Below are 20,776 nucleotides of genomic sequence, written 5' to 3'. Positions count from 1 at the left end.
ACCAGTGGCCCCCCACTTTTGGCGGGCACTCACAGAGAGGAAGTAGCGGCAAGCTTAGGAAGCTGACCGTCCATCGAGGTACAAGGCCAGAAGACCCGAGGGTCCCACCCTGGCTTCTTCACATTGTCTCTGAGAGTTCAGCAATGGGGCCAGATGATCGGATGGTCCCAATCTAGCTTCTCTGAATGTCTCCATGGGTTCCAGGCGACCGGAGGGTCCCACATGGCAACCCCATACAACATATCCATGGGGCCAGGTGACCTCATCATCCCAACCTGGTTTCCCCAAATGTATCCATGGGTTCTCTGATGGCCAATGGAGCAGATATGTATCCTTCCAGTCAGGGCCATACACCCTTAGGTCGGAATCATGTAGAATTCAAATCTGTGTCGCTCTGGATTGAGCCATGCTATCAAGTTGCTGTCCTGAAGAGTCTGTCTGAGCTTTGATTCTCTCTTTCAATTCTCAGTGCTACAGAGGCATATGTCCTTTTAAATAGTTACAATTGTTCTTTCAGGCACACATCCACAGGTCAAGAATTAGGGAGGGTATTATTCCACAGGGCTGTTATGATCTGCTACAGGGACTAAGGAAAGACAGGAGAACTGTCCCTACAATAGAACTAAACTAGATCCCTACGATGTAACGGGGAACCTGATCCTGCGATCAGACCCGCTAAAGTCCTCGGCTAGTCTGTACGAAGACCTATAGATGTGAGGGAGGGATCCCTACAAGAACTAGGGACTGGGATAAGTTGGACACCTCCTAGCAGAAATAGTAGCAGTCAAAGACAAACACACAACAAAAAGCATAGAGGTCAGAAGACCTAGCAAAACTAACAGAGAACAGCAACAGAGCACCAAGCTAGCTCAAGAGTAGTAAATACAATGAAGTCCAGCAAGACCAGGAGGGCGGAGCCGGATTAAATAGGCAAAAATGGTCATGTGACCAGCAAACTAAAGAAACCTAACAGGAGAGTTCTAACAGTACCCACTCTTCTAAGAGGATCCTCCGGATCCCCTAGGCCCAGGCTTACCAGGAAACCTCCTGTGAAACGCTCTGACAAGTCTGGAAGCAGAAACATCATCCTCCCTCACCCATGAGTTATCCTCAGGTCCGAAACCCTTCCAAGCGACGAGATACTGCAAACTCCCTCTATACCGTCTAGAATTTAGGATGCGGGAAATTTCATATTCCCCGTCCTCCACCACTGGAGGAACAGTGGCAGAGGCGTCACTATCCGACACATCAGCTTTTTTCAACAGAGAAACATGAAACACCGGGTTAATCTTCCAGGACGTAGGAACCTCCAACCTAACAGCAGATTGGTTAACTATCTGAAGCACCTTAAAGGGCCCTATGAACTTGGGACCCAATTTTTTAGAAGGAATCCTCAATCGCAGATTCTTAGAGGACAACCAAACCATGTCACCAACAGCAAACAAAACCTCTTGCCGTTTCCTGTCAAAGTACCTCTTAGATTTTTTGTTAGCCTCCTGAAGATTACCACGCACATCCGTCCAAACTCTCTCCAAATCACCGGAAAAACTCTCCTCCTCAGGCACAGCCGAAACCAATTTGGAGAATGACCCAAAAGACGGATGTCTCCCAGAACAACAAAAAAAAGGCGAACACCCAGCAGAAGAGGATGTATGGTTGTTAAGAGCAAATTCAGCAAGTGGCAGAAACTCAGACCACCCCTCTTGATTGTCTGCCACAAAACAACGCAAGAAGTGCTCAACATCCTGGTTCTTCCTTTCTGTCTGGCCATTAGACTCAGGATGATATCCAGATGAAAACGACAAATGAATTCCCAACCTGTCACAAAAGGCACGCCAAAAACGAGCCACGAACTGAGGTCCCCTATCAGAAACAATGTCAGTAGGAACACCATGTAGTCTGACAATTTCCTTGACAAAGGCCTTAGCGAGTGTCTTAGCGCAAGGCAGTTTGATGAAGGGAACCAAGTGACATATCTTGCTAAAACGGTCCACGACCACCCAGATGACCGTGAAACCTTCAGAGGGGGGAAGGTCAGTAATAAAGTCCATAGCCAGATGTGTCCAAGGTGCACTAGGAACCTCCAAAGGGCAAAGCAACCCCGCAGCAGGAGCATGCGAAGACTTGGATCTAGCACACACAGTACATTGACGCACCCACTTAATGACTTCCTTCTGCCATCCAGGCCACCAAAAACTGCGACCCACCAGTCTCTTCGTCTCAGAAATTCCTGGATGACCTGCCAACCGAGACTCATGACACTCAACAAACAAATCTCTCCTAAAGGTCCTAGGCACAAACAACCTCCCATGGGGAGTGTTAGATGGGGCATTCTCCTGAGCTTTAAGAATCTCATCCTCCAAAACGGAGTCCAAAGCAGCAATCACAACACCTTCTTGTAAAATGCTCTCCTCTTCCTCCTCAACACCGACCATGGGAGAAAAGCTGCGAGACAAAGCATCCGCTTTAACATTCTTGGTACCCGGGATGTAAGTAACGGAAAAATTAAACCGCGAGAAAAAAAGTGCCCACCTAGCCTGACGGGCATTCAAGAGCTTGGCAGCATCAAGATAGATCAGATTTTTATGATCAGTGAAAACCTGAATGGGAAATTCAGCACCTTCCAAGAGGTGACGCCAGTGTTCAAATGCGAGTTTAATCGCCAGCAATTCCCGATTACCAATATCGTAATTAAGTTCAATCTCAGAAAATTTTTTTTGAAAAAAAGGCACAGGGATGTACTCCATCCTTGTTTTCCTGAGACAACACCGCACCGACCCCCACCGAAGAAGCATCAACCTCAACCAAAAACGGCTTAGTCACATCAGGCTGCATAAGGATGGGAGCAGAGGTGAACCTCTCCTTTAGAAACACAAAAGCTTCAATGGCCTCAGAAGTCCACTGAACCGCATTAGCACCTTTCCTGGTGAGATCGGTCAGCGGTTTGACAATAATAGAATTTTTTTTATGAATTTTCTGTAATAATTGGCGAAACCCAAAATCCTCTGTATCGATTTCAAACCAATAGGCCTAGGCCATTCCAGCACAGCTTGAACTTTAACCGGGTCCATCTCAAAACCTTCACTGGAGATAATGTAGCCCAAAAAACTAATTCTCTGTACAGCGAACTCACATTTCTCCAGCTTAGCAAAAAGCGAATTGTCCATTAATAACTGTAATACCTCACGTACGCTCCGCCAATGAGACTCCAGATCAGGCGAATAAATCAGAATGTCATCCAAATACACAACCACATTTTTGCCGATTAAAGGTCTAAGGATGTCATTAATAAGATTCTGAAAAAATGCTGGAGCATTGGTAAGACCAAAAGGCATAACCAGATTCTCAAAATGACCCACAGGAGTGTTAAAAGCAGTCTTCCATTCATCACCCTCCTTCATGCGCAACAAATTGTATGCCCCCCGGAGATCAATTTTAGAGAACCACTTGGCCCCCACTAACTGGTTAAATAAATCAGGAATCAATGGCAGTGGGTAAGGATTGCGTACAGTAATTTTATTAATCTCACGAAAGTCCAGACAAGGACGTAAACCGCCATCTTTTTTTTTTTACAAAAAAAATCCAACAGCCACAGGAGACTTGGAAGGCCTAATGTGACCGGCGGCCAAGCTTGTCTGTATGTATTCCTCCAAAGCCTTTCTCTCAGGAATAGTAAGATTAAATAAACGACTTTTAGGAAGAGTCGCTCCAGGGACAAATTCAATGGTACAATCATAGTCTCTATGGGGAGGCAAAATTTGTGACTCCTCCTCAGAAAAAACTCTCCAAAAATCCTGAATAGGTACAGGCCATTCCCCTTTATCCACAGCAGCAATACGCCCGTTACAACACTTGTCATAACACTTAGGGCTCCAGGACTTAATTTCATTGGTAGACCAATCCAGTACAGGATTGTGCAATTTTAACCAGGGTAACCCCACTATTACTGGAGAAGGCAAATTATCCAATACCACCAAATCCAAATTTTCTTGGTGAATACCATTAATAGTGAGGGGAAATTCACAGACCTTATGAGTAACACTCTTCAAGGGAGAGCCATCAACAGAAACCACAGCAATAGGGGATGACAAAGTTTTAGGTTCTAATCTAAGTTTTTCCAAGAATCCCCCATCAATCACATTCAGAGTAGAACCACAATCCACAAATACCCGAAATTCAATTAATTCATCCTGAGCAGCAGTAGTGGCAGATAGGAATACTCCCTTAGAATTTAAACAGGCAATACGGGCATAACTGACCATTTTTTTTTTTTCTTCATACGAAGCACACAGTTCTTAATAAAATGACCAGAATTTCCGCAATAGAAGCACAAGCCTTCAGAAAGCCTGCGGTCTTTTTCCTGAGAGCGGGGTGTCATCGCCCCAATCTCCATCGGCTCTCCATTGTCAACACAGACCCTCTCAGGACTCGGAGCTGACATAGCAGAGGATTTGCTCTCATTAACCCTTGCACGCAGTCTCCTGTCCACCCGTATAGCTAATTGCATTGCCTCCTGCAAGTTTCCAGGTGTGGGATAAGCAATCAGTAAATCCTTAACCCTTTCACCTAGCCCAGCAAGAAACAAGCTTTTCAAAGCTGAATCGTTCCACCCCACCTGGGCAGACCACCGACGGAAGTGAGAACAATATTTTTCCACATTACCTGATCCCTGCCTCAAACGTCTCAATTCAGACTCAGCAGATGAGACACGATCAGGATCATCATACAACAAACCCAAAGCAGAAAAAAAACTATTCACTGATCTAAAGCACGGATCAGTAGGTTGGAGAGAGAAGGCCCATCCCTGAGGATCTTTGCGCAAAACTGACATTATGAACCCTATGCGCTGTGATTCATCACCAGAGGATCCGGGTCTCAAACGAAAATACAATAAACAAGCATTTTTAAAAGAAAAAAAATCTTGTTGTTCGCCAAAAAATAGATCAGGCAGACGTACCTTTGGTTCCACAAAATGCGCTCCAGAACAGCTACTCACGTGTTGTTGGAGCTCGGCCACCTCCAGAGAGAGTCCCTGCAAGCGTTGAGCCAAATCTTGAACCGAGACCATGATGGAAAACTGGAGGTCTTTCCTTAGAGAAATTTTTTTTTTTTCTTTTAGGGCTGGACTTACTGTTATGATCTGCTACAGGGACTAAGGAAAGACAGGAGAACTGTCCCTACAATAGAACTAAACTAGATCCCTACGATGTAACGGGGAACCTGATCCTGCGATCAGACCCGCTAAAGTCCTCGGCTAGTCTGTACGAAGACCTATAGATGTGAGGGAGGGATCCCTACAAGAACTAGGGACTGGGATAAGTTGGACACCTCCTAGTAGAAATAGTAGCAGTCAAAGACAAACACACAACAAAAAGCATAGAGGTCAGAAGACCTAGCAAAACTAACAGAGAACGGCAACAGAGCACCAAGCTAGCTCAAGAGTAGTAAATACAATGAAGTCCAGCAAGACCAGGAGGGCGGAGCCGGATTAAATAGGCAAAAATGGTCATGTGACCAGCAAACTAAAAAACCTAACAGGAGAGTTCTAACAAGGGCTCATTGAGCTCATAGTTGGTATAGCAGGAGGCTCTTGTAAATCAACATCTAGCTGGCTTTAGTATAATTTGTAATTAGCATATTAACAAACATTATTGTTTCCAGACGAAGAGAAGTAAACATTCAGGTTTATACACATAATACTATGTCCTTCTTGACCAGCCACAGAAATACATATACATTCACAAATCAACACAAACACAATAGGGTATTTCTCTTGGCTTAACTAGACATCTGGCTAATTAAGATAAGAAGCTGTTTCGTCACATAAACACTTCTATATTTTTGGGGGGTTAAAACAAAATTAAGTTATGATAAACATGATCATCACTAGTATGGAAATATTGTTATATTATACTTTAATGGCCACAATGATACTGCCCCTATGCACAAGAAAATAACTACTATAATACTGTTCCCTATGTACAATAATATAACTCCTAAAATACTGTTCCCCAAGTACAATAATACAGCTACTATAATACTGCCCCTATGTACAAGAATATAACTACTATAATACTGCTCCTATGTACAAGAATATAACTACTATAATACTGCTCCTATGTACAAGAATGTAACTACTATAATACTGCTCCTATGTACAAGAATATAACTACTATCTGATTCCCCCGTCCATACTTGATACTTAACTGATCCCCCGCCGATATCTAATTGATACACTTGCACATCCCTAATTGATCCCCGTCCATACACCTATATATAAATAATTGTGTTTTGTACTTGTATATATATACTGACTGTATCCCCATATTTAGAATGACGTCCATTTTGGCCGGAGCCGTGCAGTGTACATCTTGCGCAATGTATGCATTCCGTGAGCAACCGCTCGAGGATCCATACTGCTGCGAGAGATGTGAGCATATCGTGCACTTGGAAGCCCAAATTCTGGATCTAAGTGCTCAGATAGCGGTACTGAGGAGCATCGACAACATGGAACGGAGTTTGCTGCTCACCGAGCAGACACTCAATGGGTCAATACTGGGGGTGGAGCATAGAGGGGAAGTGCAGGCTGAACAGGCAGGGAGCTGGATAACAGTTAGGAGGGATAGAAGGAAGAAGTATAGGAAGGCTGGTTCAGAACCGGCATTATTGGAGCACGACAGATCCTCTGACAGCCGGGGGAGTGTATGCTCCAGTAATGAGGGGGAGGGGGGAAGTGTAGGGCGGGCAAGACAGGTTCTGGTAGTGGGTGACTCTATTATTAGGGGGACAGACAGGGCAATCTGTCACAAAGACCGGGATCGCCGAACGGTGTGCTGCCTCCCTGGCGCTCGAGTCTGACACATCGCGGATCGGGTTGACAGGTTACTGGGTGGGGCTGGCGAAGACCCAGCGGTCATGGTCCACATCGGCACCAATGACAAAGTGAGTGGTAGATGGAGGGTCCTTAAAAATGATTTCAGGAACCTAGGTAGGAAGCTTAGGGCAAGGACCTCCAAGGTAGTTTTCTCAGAAATAGGAGCGCCAACGGGAAGTTAGGGAGGTGAATAAGTGGCTAAAGAGTTGGTGCAAGGCAGAAGGGTTTGGGTTCATGGAGAACTGGGCCGACTTCGCGGTCGGCTACAGGCTCTACCGTAGGGACGGGCTGCACCTCAATGGGGAGGGTGCAGCGGTGCTGGGGAAGAAGATGGCTAATAGGTTGGAGGAGTTTTTAAACTAGAGACGGTGGGGGAAACCAAGGAAATAGGTGGGATGTGAGGCAAGCAAGGGGGAAGGGGAGAAGTGAATATAATGAGGGTGGAGAGGGGGGTGGGGATAGTACAGTTAGATCGTTAGAGAAGAATAGGATGCTAAATAACCCCAAAGTTTTATCTTGCATGCTGACCAGCGCAAGAAGCCTGACCAATAAGGCGGATGAGCTGCAGGCGCTTATATCGGAGGAGAGGTATGACATCGTAGGTATAACAGAGACTTGGCTAGACGATAGCTACGACTGGGCGGTAAATTTATTAGATTATAGTTTATTTAGAAGGGACCGGAAACAGGGGAAAGGCGGAGGAGTCTCCTTATATGTAAAGTCATGTCTAAAACCCAGACTAAGGGAAGATATAGGAGAGGGAGAAGAGGGGGTCGAGTCCATGTGGGTAGAGATAGAGGGAACTAAAAATAATAATAAAATATTACTGGGGGTCTGCTATAAGCCACCAAATATAACAGAGGAGAATGAGAATCTGCTATTAGGACAAATAGACAAAGTAGCAAAACATAATGAAGTGATTGTAATGGGGGATTTCAACTACCCGGATATTGACTGGGAAACAGAAACCTGTAGATCTCAGAAAGGAAAAAGGTTCTTGACAAATATTAAGGATAATTATCTCTCCCAACTAGTGCAGGAACCAACGAGAGGGAAGGCCGTGTTGGACTTAATATTGACTAATAGGCCTGATAGAATAACTGAGGTACAGATAGGGGGGCACCTAGGTAATAGCGACCATAATATTATCGACTTCAAAATGCCCTTCAGTAGGGTTATCAATAAGGGAACAACAAAAACATTAAACTTTAGGAGGGCGAAGTTTGATCAGCTGAAAGAAAGCCTTCAACTTATTGACTGGGACAAAGTTCTTAATCAAAGGAATACGAATAGTAAATGGGAAACCTTCAAAAGAATTCTGAATACTCAGTGCGAGAGGTATATACCGTATGGGAATAAAAGGGCCAGAAATAAGAGGAAACCAATTTGGTTGAACAAGAACGTAAAAGGGGCGTTAAATAGCAAAAAAGAGGCATTCAAGAGATTAAAACAGGAAAACAGTAAGGAGGCACTAATGTGTTACAAGGAAAAAACGAGAACCTGTAAAAAACAAATAAAAATAGCGAAGGAGGAAACAGAGAAACGTATTGCTAGGGAAAGTAGATCAAATCCCAAACTGTTCTTTACGTATATAAATAGTAAAAGGATTAAATCGGATAATATTGGACCGATAAAAAGTGAGGAAGGCAAAATCATAGAGAAAGATGAGGATAAAGCTAATCTATTAAATAATTTTTTTTCGACAACTTTCACAAAGGAAATCGAACTAACAGGAGAAATGAGAAGTGACAAACTTAATCCTCCACTAAGTATGACAAATCTAACCCAAGCTGGGGTACAGAAACGCCTCAGTAGCATTAAAATAAACAAATCACCAGGACCTGATGGCATACACCCACGGGTACTAAGGGAACTAAGTAATGTGATAGACAGACCGTTATATCTTATATTTAAGGACTCTGTTGAGACTGGGTCTGTGCCACTTGATTGGTGACAGGCGAATGTAGTGCCAATATTCAAAAAGGGAGCGAAAAGTGACGCCGGAAACTATCGGCCGGTGAGTCTGACGTCCGTTGTGGGCAAAATTTTTGAAAGCTTCATTAAAGAGGCAATTACCCAGCATCTTGATGCTAATAATCTTTTAATCCCGAACCAACATGGATTCATGAGGAATCGCTCCTGCCAAACAAACCTGATTGACTTCTACGAGGAGGTTAGCTCTCGAGTAGATCAGGGGGAACCAGTGGATGTCGTGTATCTCGACTTCTCAAAAGCGTTCGATAGCGTGTCACATAATAGGTTGGTATACAAAATGAGAATGATGGGGCTGGGGGAAAATGTCTGCAAGTGGGTAGCTAACTAGCTAAAGGATAGAAGGCAGAGGGTGGTTATAAATGGAATATACTCAGATTGGGTAAGCGTCACTAGTGGGGTACCACAGGGGTCTGTACTAGGCCCAATGTTATTTAATATCTTTATTAACGACATAGTCAACGGGATAAATAGTAAAATATCAATATTTGCAGATGACACAAAGTTATGTAAAACAATTAATACAAAAGAGGACAGTGCAGACCTACAGAGGGATTTGGATAAGCTGGGTAGGTGGAGCATTAAATGGCAAATGAGGTTTAACGAGGAGAAATGTAAGGTCATACATATGGGAAGGAAAAATGGAAGTCACCAGTACTCACTGAATGGGAAATCATTGGGGAATTCAGAGATGGAGAAGGACTTGGGCATCTTGATTGATAGCAAACTAAATTGGAGTGCCCAAAGTCAGGCCGCTGCTGTAAGGGCAAACAGGGTAATAGGATGTATCAGAAGAGGTATAGCTGCAAAGGATGAGAACATTGTTCTTCCACTGTACAAAGCACTGGTCAGACCACACTTGGAATACTGTGCTCAGTTATGGACCCCAATATATAGAAAGGATATAAATGAGCTTGAAAAGGTACAAAGGAGGGCAACAAAATTAATAAAGGGAATGGAGGGACTGCAATACCCAGAGAGGTTGGCAAAACTAGAACTATTCAGCCTGGAAAAGAGAAGGTTGAGGGGGGACATAATAAATGTGTACAAATATGTTAGGGGACAGTATAGAGATCTTGCCCGGGATTTGTTCAAAAGGAGGGATATTACGGTAACAAGAGGGCACTCACTAAGACTGGAAGAGAAAAGGTTTCAGCACCAGCATAGGAAGGGGTTCTTTACGGTAAGAGCAGTGAGAATATGGAATTCACTGAGTGAGGAGACGGTAATGTCGGATTCACTACACCAGTTCAAGCGGGGACTGGATGCATTTCTAGATACCAGGCAGATTTCAGCATATACTTAAAAATAAAATAAAATAGTAGGTTGATACAGGGATTTATTCTGACTGCTGGTTTCAGAGTCGGGAGGGAATTTTTCCTCAGGTGAAGATTGGCCAAATCATTTGGGGTTTTTGCCCTCCTCTGGATCAACTTTAGCAATTACAGAACTAACAGGTCGAACTTGATGGACGCAAGTCTTTATTCGGCTTTACAAACTATGTTACTATGTTACTATAATACTGCTCCCTATGTACCACAATAGAACGACTATAATACTATTTCCTACGTAGAACACAGTTACTATAATACTGCTTCCTACATACAAGAATATAACTACTATAATACTGCCTCCTATGTACAATATAACTACTATAATACTGCCCCCTATGTACAAGAATATAACTACTATAATACTGCCTCCTATGTACAAGAATATAACAACTATAATAGTGCACCTATGTACAAGAATATAATTACTATAAAAGTGCACCTACAGTACAGAAGAAAAGTTTGGACACACCTTCTCATTTAAAGATTTTTCTGTATTTTCATGACTTTGAAAATTGTACATTCACACTGAAGGCATCAAAACTATGAATTAACACATGTGGAATTATATACTTAACAAAAAAGTGTGAAACAACTGAAAATATGTCTTATATTCTAGGTTCTTCAAAGTAGCCACCTTTTGCTTTGATGACTGCTTTGCACACTCTTGGCATTCTCTTGACGAGCTTCAAGAGGTAGTCACCGGAAATGTTTTTCACCTCACAGGTGTGCCCTGTAATGTTTAATAAGTGGGATTTCTTGCCTTATAAATGGGGTTGGGACCATCAGTTGTGCTGTGCAGAAGTCAGGTGGATACACAGCTGATAGTCCTACTGAATAGACTGTTAGAATTTGTATTATGGCAAGAAAAAAGCAGCTAAGTAAAGAAAAACGAAAGGCCATCATTACTTTAAGAAATGAAGGTCAGTCAGTCCGAAAAATTGGACAAACTTTGAAAGTGTCCCCAAGTGCAGTTGCAAAAACCATCAAGCGCTACAAAGAAACTGGCTCACATGAGGACTGCCCCAGGAAAAGAAGACCAAGAGTCACCTCTGCTTCTGAGGATAAGTTTATCCGAGTCACCAGCCTCAGAAATCGCAGGTAAAAAGCAGCTCAGATTAGAGATCAGGTCAATGCCACACAGAGTTCTAGCAGCAGACACATCTCTTCAAAAACTGTTAAGAGGAGACTTTGTGCAGCATGCCTTCATGGTAAAATAGCTGCTAGGAAACCACTGCTAAGGACAGGCAACAAGCAGAAGAGACTTGTTTGGGCTAAAGAACACAAGGAATGGACATTAGACCAGTGGAAATCTGTGCTTTTGTCTGATGAGTCCAAATTTGAGATCTTTGGTTCCAACCACCGTGTCTTTGTGCAACGCAGAAAAGGTGAACGGATGGACTCTACATGCCTGGTTCCCACTGTGAAGCGTGGAGGAGGAGGTGTGATGGTGTGGGGGTGCTTTGCTGGTGACTTTGTTGGGGATTTATTCAAAATTGAAGGCATACTGAACCAGCATGGCTACCACAGCATCTTGGAACGGCATGCTATTCCATCCGGTTTGTGTTTAGTTGGACCATCATTTATTTTTCAACAGGACAATGACCCCAAACACACCTCCAGGCTGTGTAAGGGCTATTTGACCAAGAAGAAGAGTGATGGGGTGCTACGCCAGATGACCTGGCCTCCACAGTCACCAGACCTGAACCCAATCGAGATGGTTTGAGGTGAGCTGGACCGCAGAGTGAAGGCAAAAGGGCCAACAAGTGCTAAGCATCTCTGGGAACTCCTTCAAGATTGTTGGAAGACCATTTCTGGTGACTACCTCTTGAAGCTCATCAAGAGAATGCCAAGAGTGTGCAAAGCAGTCATCAAAGAAAAAGGTGGCTACTTTGAAGAACCTAGAATATAAGACATATTTTCAGTTGTTTCACACTTTTTTGTTAAGTATATAATTCCACATATATTAATTCATAGTTTTGATGCCTTCAGTGTGAATGTACAATTTTCATAGTCAGGAAGATACAGAAAAATCTTTAAATGAGAAGGTGTGTCCAAACTTTTGGTCCGTACTGTATGTACAAGACTATAACTACTATAATACTGCTCCTATGCACAAGAATATAACTACAGGGTGGGCCATTTATATGGATACAACTAAATTAAATGGGAATGGTTGGTGATATCAACTTCCTGTTTGTGGCACATTAGTATATGGGAGGGGGAAAACTTTTCCAGATGGGTGGTGAAGTCAGTCATAAACTTGTAAAAAACTCATAAAAGAATAAAGTTACATTAAGACCAAGCACACCATTGTTTTTCTTACGAAATTCTCAATAAGTTTGATGTGTCACATGACCCTCTTCCCATTGAAAAAAATAAAGTTGAATCCAAAATGGCTGACTTCAAAATGGCCACCATGGTCACCACCCATCTGGAAATATACAACCACCCATCTCCCATATACTAATGTGCCACAAACAGGAAGTTCATATCACCAACCATTCCCATTTAATTTAGTTGTATACATATAAATGGCCCACCCTGTACTATAATACTGCTCCTATGTACAAGTATATAGCTACTATAATACTGCCCCTATGTACAAGAATATAACTACTATAATTCTGCTCCTATATACAAGAATATAACTACTATAATACTGCTCCCCATGTACAAGAATATAGCTACTATAATACTGCCCCTATGTACAAGAATACAACTACTATAATACTACCCCCTATTTACAAGAATATAACTACTATAATACTACCCCGTATGTATAAGAATATAACTACTATAATACTGCCCCCTATGTACAAGAATATAACTACTATAATACTGCCCCTATGTACAAGAATGCAACTACTATAATACTGCTCCTATGTACAAGAATATAAATACTATAATACTGCCCTCTATGTACAAGAATATAACTACTATTATACTGCCTCCTAGCTGTGAGGTTGTGCCTGAGTAGTTCTCCTGATGTCTGGAGCAAGCCTAGGGAGGGGCCATCCTCGGCAGGGAATCTCCACAAGTAAGGCTCAGGCTTCCAGACCTACACTGGGAGAAACTTACCAGTCTACTTCTTAGGGCACGATAAAACACCACATAGCACTCTGACCAGTGTTATTCTATGGGGCAGCTCAGATCTGCAATTATTTTCTCATGCTGATTCGACATGAAAAAAAACGATCCCAGCATGCCGCGATTGCATTCGAGAATCGTATCACACTCACCAATACAAGTCTATGGTTGCGTGTGAAATATCGGACTGCAATCGATGGATGCTGGAGATGGAAACATTTCTTTCTCCATCTCCTCTGCACCTGTGCTGTGATTCTCTCATGCGAGAGGATCGGAGCACAGTGCGCTGACACTCGGATCACGCTTGCAGCAGAGCTGGAGCCGAGTGTCATTAGTATATCGCATCGGATGCTATACGCTAATGTGACCCCTGCCTTATAGGAATACAAATATCAGAGTCATCAATAAACAATGGAATGCAGCAAACAAAAGATCCACCATTTCTAAGTTACGTAAGGAACACGAGCTCCAAGTATACCAAAGAAACCTGAAGTAATATGGGCTGTAACGAAGAAAACACAGCAAAGTTCAATATTAAATAATTTCCCAAAGAAAATTTTCTGACAGTGAAAAGAATCAGCAAGGTGCACGGAGGTGAGGCAGATCCCACCATTGGCTTCAGGTGTGCAGCTCACTCCTTCAGCAATCAGGCAGAGACGGACATCTCTGGAGAGACAGACACTCCAGGTAAACCTGCAGCAGCAAGACATGGTGACCAGCATTGTGCGCTCAGAACGCACAAAGTTGTAGTTGGGTGGCAGCAGTAAAAGTGCTGTGGAGCATCAGTGAAGCCATGAAAACGGCTGTGGTGAAATTAAAGGAGACGTCTGCTTTAAAAAACCCTGTGCCATTGTCCAAGCCAAAACCCCTGAAGGGAAAAAGGCATTTAAGGGGATGAAGAAGCAAAGAGACACACATAATAGTGTGTGTGTGTGTGTAAGCGAACACACCATTTGCTGGTCAAAGACAAAAGAGAAAGTGAAAGCAAAAAGAATTGTATTAGTAGGAACCTAAAAGTGAAGTGCATGTTCCCGCAAGGAGTAGATTGGAGAAGACACCGGGTCAGGTGACAGCTGTGGCGAAGTTAATAATTATAAAAATCCTGGGAAGTAAAACAAGGGGAGGAGTAGGCACCTGAACCTGCAGCAGGATGGACGTGCGGTGCAGTGAAGTTGGGGTACAGCTGCCTTTGCAAGTTACCAGCCACGAGTGGAGGACCGAGTACCCAGTTCCAGGAGAAGACTGGAGTGACAATATCTGGGTGACCAGAGACCAGAGCTGAGAGATCCAAATCGAGTGAGTGGAGCCATGACTGAGAGAGATGACCAGATTGCGGAGAGGAACTCTCGTGTGAGCCGTTACTTCCAGCGTAGACATACGATACAGAGTGTGGGCCGGGGCTGTGGTTCATGGAACAAAGATGGCCAGTGTGACGAGCATACTGTGTACCAAGTAACTCACCAATCCAGGACTTGCGGCCTAGTGGGAAATACTGGTGACCCCCATCAGAGTCAGTGTTATGTTTTGAGCCGCTTAAAGAAAAGACCATGGTGATGGCCCAGTAGTGAGAATGACGCCAATTAAGCTGAAGCATTAGTGATAAACAGTCCTTTGACTGCAAGATATAAAGGACAGTGTACATATAGAACATTGTATAGATATTCTGTTTAGCTGCATCACCGTGTTTTGTTTGTGTCATTATTCATTGTACTGCCATTGTTCATTGTTACCCGTAACTTCTTGCCTACTTTATACACTGCTCAAAAAAATAAAGGGAACACTCAAATAACACATCCTAAATCTGAATGAATGAAATATTCTCATTGAATACTTTGTTCTGTACAAAGTTAAATGTGCTGACAACAAAATCACACAAAAATCATCAATGGAAATCAAATTTATTAACCAATGGAGGCCTGGATTTGGAATCACCCTCAAAATTAAAGTGGAAAAACACACTACAGGCTGATCCAACTTTGATGTAACGTCCTTAAAACAAGTCAAAATGAGTCTCAGTATTGTGTGTGGCCTCCACGTGCCTGTATGACCTCCCTACAACGCCTGGGCATGCTGTGATGCAATGTGATGTTGGTGGATGGAACGACCCAGATGTGCTCAATCGGATTCAGGTCTGGGGAACGGACGGGCCAGTCCATAGCTTCAATGCCTTCATCTTGCAGGAACTGCTGACACACTCCAGCCACATGAGGTCTGTCATTGTCCTGCATTAGGAGAAACCCAGGGCCAACTGCACCAGCATATGGTCGCACAAGGGGTCTGAGGATCTCATCTCAGTACCTAATGGCAGTCAGGTTATCTCTGGCAAGCACATGGAGGGCTGTGCGGCCCTCCAAAGAAATTCCACCCCACACTATTACTGATCCACTGCCAAACCGTTCATGCTGAAGGATGTTGCAGGCAGCAGATCGCTCTCCATAGAGTCTCCAGACTCTATCACATGTGCTCAGTGTGAACCTGCTTTCATCTGTGAAGAGCACAGGGTGCCAGTGGCGACTTTGCCAATCCTGGTGTTCTGTGACAAATGCCAAGTGTCCTGCACGGTGTTCGGCTGTGAGCACAACCCCCATCTGTGGACGTCGGGCCCTCATACCACCCTCATGGAGTCGGTTTGTAACTGTTTGTGCAGAAACATGCACATTTGTGGCCTGCTGGAGGTCATTTTGCAGGGCTCTGGCAGTGCTCTTCCTGTTCCTCCTTGCACAAAGGCGGAGGTAGCGGTCATGCTGCTGGGTTGTTGCCCTCCTACGGCCCCCTCCACGTCTCCTGGTGTACTGGCCTGTCTCCTGGTAGTGCCTCCAGCCTCTGGACACTACGCTGACAGACACAGCAAACCTTCTTGCCACAGCTCGCATTGATGTGCCATCCTGGATGAGCTGCACTACCTGAGCAACTTCTGTGGGTTGTAGAGTCCGTCTCATGCTACCACGAGTGTGAAAGCACAACCAACATTCAAAAGTGACCAAAACATCAGCCAGAAAGCATTGGTACTGAGATGTGGTCAGTGGTCCCCACCTGCAGAACCACTCCTTTATTGAGGGTGTCTTGATAATTGCCAATAATTTCCATCTATTATCTATTCCATTTGCACAGCAGCATGTGAAATTGATTGTCAATCAGTGTTGCTTCCTAAGTGGACAGCTTGATTTCACAGAAGTTTGATTTACTTGGAGTTATATTCTGTTGTTTAAGTCTTTATTTTTTTGAGCAGTGTATATACAGGTGCTTCTCACTAAATTAGAATATCATCAAAAAGTTAATTTATTTCAGTTCTTGAATACAAACAGTGAAACACATATATTATATAGAGTCATTACAAGCACAGTGATCTATTTCAAGTGTTTATTGCTGTTAATGTTGATGATTATGGCTTACAGCCAATGAAAACACAAAAGTCACTATCTCAGTAAATTAGAAAATTTTATAACAACAGCTTGAAAAATGTTTTTAAAATCCGAAACGTTGGCCTACTGAAATGTATGTTCAGTAAATGCACTCAATACTTGGCCTCCTTTTGCATCAATTACTGCATCAATGCGGCGCGGCATGGAGGTGATCAGCCTGTGGCACTGCTGAGGTTTTATGGAAGCCCAGGTTGCTTTGATAGCAGCCTTCAGTTCGTCTGCATTGTTGGGTCTGGTGTCTCTCATCTTCCTCTTGACAATACCCCATAGATTCTCTATAATAGATTCTCTATGGGGTTAAGGTCAGGTGAGTTTGCTGGCCAATCAAGCACAGTGATACTGTTGTGTGTAAACCAGGTATTGGTACTTTTGGCAGTGTGGACAGGTGCCAAGTCCTGCTGGAGAATGACATTTCCATCTCCAAAAAGCTTATCGGCAGAGGGAAGCATGAAGTACTCTAAAATTTCCTGGTAGATGGCTGCGCTAACTTTGGTCTTGATAAAACAGTGGACCAGAGGTGTATCTAGGTCTTCTGGCACCCGGGGTAAGAATTCAGTTTGGCGCACCCCTCCAGCACGTATGCGAATTTGCACACGTAGTCACATGCTGACGAGCTGCTTTCCATAATTCTCTCAATATTCAGTAGAAAACAGAGAAGCTTGTTGTCAGGTGACCGCCAGTATGAAAATTGCGTATGAGTGAAGTGGCCATGTGATGACTGATGGAAACAGCAATCTGAGCTAAATCCTGACAGTGAGTATATTACATGCTGTTAGGATTGGCTACAGGGCTTCATTTTACAACTAAAGGGCTTGTCCAGGTTTGAGATTAAAGCACATGCACTGCACACTTTTATGATTCTCCCTTGCACAAGTATGAGATTTGTATACTTCTGGCCACATTCCGACTATATGTGTCCGGCCTCGCTCAATTCATTTTCATTGAAGCCACGCATGTTTAATCGGCATGTGACCGCATGTATGCAAATCGCATGAGAGAATCCTGACAGCGAGCAGTGTGCACTGTGAGAATTCAGAAATCTGCAGTCACATAGAGTGACTGCAGACTTATCGCACACTTGAACAACCCCTTTAATGTTCCAAACATAAATAATAACATGATATTTAGTCAGTATCACAAATACTCCATGATGACTTTTCTCATCCACATCTCGTCTCTGCAGACTTCCATCTTCTCTGGTCTTCTGCTGCACATCCCCACACAATGCCCTTAAAGATAGCAGAGTCATTATAATGCTCCTGAATAAAAATATCTTCCCAACAATGAGCCCCTGAATAAATAACTGCTCCTCACTATATTCCCTGCACAAAATATGACCCCCAATCTGTACCTCTTATGGGACATGCTGTCCACACTATCCTCTCCTTACCATACAGGGCCCCCTCTTCACACTGTCCTTACACTGTGTCCCCCCTGTAGGGCTCAGTCTCTATACTGTGACCCCTCATCACACCCCACCTCCTTGGCTTACTGTCCCTTCCTGGCTGTGCCCTTACACAGCCCCCCCTGTACTGCCCCCCACACTAATCAGTTTCTATTCTGTGCCTACTCACACTTTTCTCCCCATACTGTCTCCTCGCTATTGCCCTCAATAGTCTCCTCACACGTTTCCTTCTCCCTCCTAATACATTTACCCTCTCACTTTCCATACTGCCTCCTCACACATCCCCCTCAACTCCCCATACTATGTCCGCAGCCATCCCCCCCACTCACCATACTGTGTCTGCACCTACTGTGTCTCCTTGCTCCCCAAACTTATGTCCTCAAATCTTCCCCCGTTCACTAGATCCTTTATACTAAATCTCCTGCACACAGTAAATCCCCCCAGACCCGTTACACTAAATCCCCCACACCGTAAATGCCCCCAGATCCTTTATACTAAATCTACCCCACACAGTAAATCCCCCAGACCCGTTATACTAAATCCCCCCTGCAGTAAATCTCCCCGAGTCCCGTTACACTAAATCTCCCCGAGCCCCGTTACACTAAATCTCCCCAGCTTCACACAGTAAATACCCCCTCACACACAGAGTATATACACCGTCACAGTAAATACCCCCCCACACACATATATACCTCCCACACACAGAGTATATACACCCTCACAGTTAATACCCTCCTACACACACGGAGTATGTACACCCCAACAGTAAATACCCCACAAACGCACAGTATATACACCCCCACAGTAAATACCCCCACACACAGTGTATATACACCCCCACAGAAAATACCCCCCCTCACACAGAGTATATACACCGCCACAGTAAATACCCCCCCACTCACAGTATATACTCCCCCACACACACAGAGTATATGTACCCCCACAGTAAATGCACACATACAGTAAATCCCCCCACAGAGTATATACTCCCATACACACATAGAGTATATATACCCCCACAGTAAATCCACACACACAGTAAATCCCCCCCCACAGTATATACTCCCATACACACATAGAGTATATATACCCCCACAGCAAACACACACACAGTATATATATCCCCACAATAAATCCCCCACACACACATAGTATATACCCCCCCACACACAGAGAGTACATATACCCCCACAGGAAATCCACACACACACACAGTAAATCTCCCCACCTCCATGTATTCTTTGGTGTCTTCAGCACTTACCACCACCGATGCTCTTCACGCTGGGCGCCAGTGAGTGACGTCAGCAGCTTGATCACATGACCTGATCATGACGCGCCCCCAGGGCCGTGGGGTGCTCGGCAGCCGGGCCTATGGATGCAGGGGGAAAGGGATATCATGGTGGCTGGCCCGGTCCGTGGCCCAGTGCGGTCAACAAAAAGGGGAATGTTATTTGTAAGGGGTTTGTAGTTTTAGAAAGTGTTCGTGACGCCACCTGTGGAATGCGGCCAAAGGGAGCCGCCGCTGCGGAGCAGTCCTCTGAAGCTGATATTACTGCAGCAGGGATCGTGTGGCTCTCCACGGGAAGAGCTAGCTCCAGGGCAGTGTAGATAGTGTTGGTTGCGCTGGGCGTTGTAGTGCAGGGGGAAGATGGCGCACCTGAAATAATGGACTGAGGCAGTGCGGTACAGTCATCCGAGTCTTTACTCACAGTTGTTAAGTTCCTCAGGTTGTACTGTCCAGCTTACAGCCTCCCACGTAGCGCTGCGTTCATCAGACCGGGGGTTCAGCTCTTCCTCAGGTAGTTTGAGAGCACCTGACGGAACCCCGCTTTCTTGTGTTCCTCTCTAGACCGACTTCACGCTGGGTCTTCTCCCTCCTGCCCTGCGCTTTCCCACTCTCAGTCCCGCTTGGGTGCTCTGAAGTCCCTCCTGTCTAACTGGAGTTCCCGGACCTGCTTGACCCTCACGGAGATTAGAATGAGGCTTTGGCAACTGGACTATATAAGCCAGAAGCCTCCGGTTTTTCCAGCCGAGACTTGAAGTTTCACGACTGGTCCAGGGGCCGGTCCCCTTCTTGCGGCCTACGATCTCTCTGTCTTCTGACAGATTCGGGGTGTACGGGTGCCGTCCCGCACTCGCCGTACCCCCTAGGATCCCTTTACTAGAACGGAGCCTACTCCTCTGCTCCCCTCCTGGGCCTCTAGGACTGGGCCCTACTTGTGGAGCAGAGCTCCTAAGGAGACTCTGCTCCCAGACTGTCTTCACTCTCTCCTCTCACTGACTGACCTCCTGCCACCATAAGATGGCTTCCTCCACCCACACCCACTACTGGTTCCCCCTACCTTTGGGTTCCCCCCCACTCCAGCCAGGGACAGGGCTCAGCACTGCGCATACATCTTCCCCCTCCAGCCGGCCTGGAGTAGTGTAGAGTTGGATGCAGGTGTTGGGGTTCCGGGCAGCACTCCTTCCTTACCTGAGAGAAGGAGACACCACACCTCTGGGTGAGGTGCAGTACCTTTGTGGCGACCGAACCCTCAGGGGTGCCACAATCACGCTGCTGGCATGGCTCTGACCCAGAGGGGTCAGAGCTTCAATTGTATACTAGCATCTGAGAGACGCCAGTACTATCACTGGGAGCCAGCACACTGTAGCTTCTGTGAGC

The sequence above is a fragment of the Phyllobates terribilis genome, unplaced genomic scaffold (assembly GCF_046119375.1).
Source record: "Phyllobates terribilis strain yellow unplaced genomic scaffold, ASM4611937v1 Scaffold_1__5_contigs__length_1240528914, whole genome shotgun sequence".
Taxonomy (NCBI): Eukaryota; Metazoa; Chordata; class Amphibia; order Anura; family Dendrobatidae; genus Phyllobates; species Phyllobates terribilis.
Note: the sequence above shows the minus strand (reverse complement) of the source record.